The following is a 5,000-nucleotide window of genomic DNA, read 5'->3' on the forward strand; positions in this document are numbered from 1 at the left end:
TGAACATGATGAGACATCACTGCTATTTACAATATGGGCACACAATCATGCAATATGACACATCAATCACACAATCACCAATATGATTTTATGCAACACAAATACCTAAATCACTTTCATTCTTAGTCCATTTGTTTATAGTACTGACTGAACACACACACAAGAAGTGGGTCCCTCTACAACCTCCTGGGATGTGTGTTATGAAGCAGCTGTGTTTAAGGCTGCGCTCTCTCCTAGAGGACTTTGTTGAAAACGCCACTGGTGCCCCTTCACCCTCCCAGAACGCCTGCGCCTACATCTCCGCATCTTCATCCATCAGAGCAGCATCAGCTGCACTCTCTGGCCTGCTCACGCGCCGTGGCGGTCTGTGGGGTGGAACGGGCCCCGTGGGTTGGCAGATTGTGCGCACCACTGGTCTTGGGGGGCGGCGGGCTGCAGCGGCAGGCGTGCGGGCGGTTGCCAGATTGCGGCATCAAGAGCGGCACAGATCCCAGATGCTAGCCCTGGGGGCACACAGCTGCCCCCCCCCCCCCCCACCAGTGCTATTCCGCACGCTGCCAGGCAAACATCCAGAGCGTGATGTGTGTGTGTGTGTGTGTACTTGTGTCTACATTTGCTGCATATGTGTATCTTCCTAGGCTCTAAAGGAAAGTGAGAGGGAGTGAGTTTGGGGCAGGCGGGCATATTTTTAGCCATACCTGTCTTATTTCCCTTTTTTTCTTGAGCAGGTGGATTTTCCTCTCCCCCCTCCCTCCCTCGCGGCGTAATGGAGAGCTGTGCTTTCCCCCCACACATCCACAGCTGCCAATGTGGGCCAAGCAGGCCTCCACTCCACACACACACACACACACACACACAGACACACACAACAGCAGCAGCAGTAGCACCAGCAGAAGCAGCAGCAACGTCGCAGCGGAAGCCACAGCAGCTAATCTGGCATCTCATCCATCATTTATGACGCCTGACACATATCCGCAGAGTGCCGCGTCATCAGAACGTATTGATGCGCGCTGCGCGGGACGCTAATGATGATGCGTCAATAGCCTGAGCAGGCTGTAATGAGACGTTACTGGAGGGATATGAATGACTGCAGAGGCCATTAAAAACGCTGCTGTCGTAAAATGGTAATCAATGTCGTTAGCATCAATAGAAAGAGAAGGCGCTAAAGCACCCCTCCAACCCCATTCCAATGCATGCGATGGCTAAGGCTATTATGGATGCAAATATATTTGAAAGCACATGCCTAGTACGAGGAGTAGTCCTCGACTAAATCACACCAAAGGCACTAGATAAACTTCACAGCACTAAAGACATCACTCCCTGCCACCCACGTAGGCTACATTAGACTGCAGCTACCTACATTTACAAGAGCTAAGAGTTGTCCCACATTACTTCCTCTTCACTGGTGACCTAGAAGCAGTCCTGAGGTAGGCAGAGAGGGAGGGAGAGAGGGAGGGAGAGAGGCAGTGAGGGAGGGAGAGAAGGGGGGGTATGAGGGAAGGTGGGGATGGAAGGTTACTCAGCTTAGCTTTAGCACGGTGGTGTGCTTTACGGTGTGGATGCAGTGCGACTGGAGGTAGCGGCCACTGGCATGCGATGTTCCACACAGACGGCCGCACCGCGCCTTGGTCTCCTCAAGCGTGACGCGGCCTCCTCAAACATGGGATCATTTATTTAACATGTTTGTTTCTGCTCGTTACGAAAGCGCCAGCACAAATGTTGCTCATATTTGACTCCAGGTCAAGTGCTGCATGATCGGTGAGAGAGATTGTCAGTGAGAGTTAGGTGTTTAGTCTGGGGGAACTTCTGAACTTGTAGATGAACACAACTTTGCACGGCGTAGCGGAGCAAGATTGAAGTTGAGTCAGGAGGCAATCCAGAATCTTCCACAATAGGAAGCATAACAAGCCACATGGAAAGTGCCACGACATTTACTGCACTATGAGGTTATATCATGTCAAACACGGTCACAATAGCACCTTGGCACATTTGTAATAGTGGGTTGCTGACCTGTTTTAATTTTTGTGTCAAAAGTGACCCTGCTGCCCTTCTGTCTTATTTGTATATGGCCATGACTAACTTACAGGCCTTGTCTAAAATCTGTATAACTTATACTGTATAATATATAATTTTATTATGAGACTTGCACACTGAGATGAAATGCTGACATCAACTCCTTTTTTAATTATGACACTGTCTCACTTGCACGAATTGCGGCTGTGATAAACTAATCTAAACCAGTTATAGTGGCAGCAAGGGCAGGCGTGGCACTGGCGGTCAAAGCTAAACTCCTAATGTATTATAATAGGTGCCCTCTGTTACTTTCTTCTTTTGTAAAGTTTATCTCAATGTGCTTCAGGTATTTCTTACCTCTGTGTTTTCTGTTTGCATCTTGAATTAGGAAAATCAATCAAAAAGATGACAAAAAAATCCGTACAGGACTGTAAGTAAGACCAGACAGATGCCTTGTGTGGTGAGATAAGAGCGAAAGCTGGAGTCCATCAGGGCTTATGCCCAGCAGAGGGACAGGTAATTACTGCATCAGGAGCCCACAGACGCCTCCAGCCCTCTTCTCCCTATGCCACCCTCCCACCCAACCCACACCACCAGCACTACCATCCTTGGCAGCAGTGTGTGGGGGTGACCTCCATCCCAGCCCAGTGCCTCCTTCTCCTCCTCCTCCTCCTCCTCCTCTTCCTCCTCGTCCTACTCCTCCTTCTCTCGTGTCTCCTGCAGTCCGTTCCCCTCAGCACTAACCCAGATGGGCCCTCTCTGCCTCATTATCCCCAGCTGGACAGGGAGGAGACGCATGGGGGCACGGGGAGGTGCTGTCCCAGGGAGGCGCAGGGGTGGGGTCGGCCTTGACAGGACAGAAGTCTGGATGCCCTGGCAGGTGGTGCAGTGAGGGTAAGGGAGTGCCGCGCTGCTTGGGAGGAGGTGGTGGAGGTGTTTTGGAGGAGTTTGGATTGACGTGGTGCACGTGGAGGTGGAAGAGAAAGGGGATGCAAACTCAGTCAGTGGGACACACTGCAACCTGAGGGGTCTGAATTACCTGTGATTTAGATTTAGTGGATTTGTGGAGGTGTGGAGTGTGGACCGTCAAGTGTATCCAAAGGGTTTTGATTTACCGGGATTATGAAGAGGGAACAAAGCGGCACAGACAGCAGTTTCCCTGAGATATTTTTAGGCAGGATGTACCAAAATCCCCTCTCTGGCTGCCTCGGTCTTGGGCTCACTCTCCTGCTACAACTTCTCACACTTTTGCTTTCTCACTACTTGCACTTACTCTCTCTCTCTCTCTCTCTCACACACACACACACACAGTTAGTAACACACTACCATACAGTACAGTCACATACACACAATTGTGAAAAGCAAGCAGAATCTCTGTACAAGAATAAATTGCGGCAACAGGAACTAAAATAAAGTTGAATCCCTGAAGTCCTGAGAATTAGAAAGACCATGAAAAGAACACACCTTCACACTGAATAGGATCTGGCATAAAGCTCCCTCCTCTCTGCCACAGAGCCTTGTACACATTATCTCCCATTAGAAGACTACAATTCCCAAGAGGTAACACAGAGAACAATGATCCCGCCTTTCACCCAGAGATGAAGAAGAATGAGTAATAGACAGAAAGACAAATGCACTGTGACACAAGATAAGACAAACAAAGGCAGGAGAAGAGATAGAAGCTAGACATTGTCTGACCCTGTAAGTTTGATACCATATCTGCTTCATCAAAATCCAAATGTAGTATATCGCAGTATTCAACAATGCTAACATGCCAACCCCTGCTATAGCAACATACGGTTTCATTACAGTGGGATGTGGAAGAGACTTCGCTTTGTCAGGAAACACATCACGTTGAAAGGAAAACACCTGGCATGAAATGAAAACAAGTGCATGGCTAGCGTGGCATGCTGCTACCCATTAGCCACGACCAGCCATTAGCACTAAGCTAGCGGAGATAATGGCCCACAGGTGTTATGGGTGCTGGCAGCCAGAGTGAGCGTGAAAAGGGGATGGGAAAGACAGGAATGACAGGGGGGTAAGCATGGTTCACCTGCTCCTGCTGTCAAAACCCAATTAACTACAGAGCTGAAAACTTTTTTCGGGCTTTGTTTAAATATCCCTCCCCATGGTTCTCAAGTTATGAGCTCAGCTTGGAGTGAGATTTGGGGGGGGGGGGGGGGGGGGGGGGGCACTCACTCACTAAAATATTTGACTTGTGTGCTAAATCATGTCATGTCAAGATGAGTGCGTAAAACTTGCGCACTATGTAGCAAAAGGTGTGCACACATGGACGGTTTATCAGCCAGTGGGCCTCTAGGCACAGATGTGAAAAGGGCCCCTCTGGCCACTTCAAAAGGTTGGTAACTCAGCAGTTAGGGTGGGCTGGGGGCATGCCCCATAATAACCCCATAAATAACAACTTCTGGTGAGTTTTTTTGGATAGAAGCATTAACGCTTTGAGACCTTGAATTTGTCATTGTATCTATACATCCTGTTTATTTTTCAGGACAGTCTGGGATTTGTACCCATCTTGCATAGCCTATGTCTCTTATGTCAGCCTTTATATCAAGGGGAAACTATTTGTGTTTTTATGTCACCATGTAGCGTGTCAGTAGAAATAACCTTTCATATGGTGGGATAGATTGGAATCTTGAAATATAATAATCTTGATGGTGGGATATTCTATGGCTCACCAATTTACGAGATATATACTGAGTGAGACAAATATTTTAATTATTAGGCTAATTGCTTTATTCACTTGAGAAGCCTATTGTCACTGAACTATTGGTCCAAGAATGTGCACGCCGCCGAGCAACATTTTTTTAAAAAAATTGTAAGACAGCAAGTTCATTATTTTGGGTTGCTAATAGGCTACATTATGGTGGTTTAGTTTATAAATAAAAAATAATTTTGCCATAAAGTAGGCTAGGCCTATAGCGTTACAAGTGTTCATAGAAAGGCCTGATTTACACACACTGTTAAAG

The 5,000-nt window shown here is 47.7% G+C and overlaps 1 protein-coding gene across 1 annotated transcript in view; it reads right to left on the minus strand.

Annotated features, from left to right (window-relative positions):
• The window catches only part of cacna2d3a (calcium channel, voltage-dependent, alpha 2/delta subunit 3a), a 176,053-nt gene that overhangs the window by 78,645 nt on the left and 92,408 nt on the right, over positions 1 to 5,000 (minus strand).

The sequence above is a fragment of the Alosa sapidissima genome, chromosome 7 (assembly GCF_018492685.1).
Source record: "Alosa sapidissima isolate fAloSap1 chromosome 7, fAloSap1.pri, whole genome shotgun sequence".
Classification (NCBI taxonomy): domain Eukaryota; kingdom Metazoa; phylum Chordata; class Actinopteri; order Clupeiformes; family Clupeidae; genus Alosa; species Alosa sapidissima.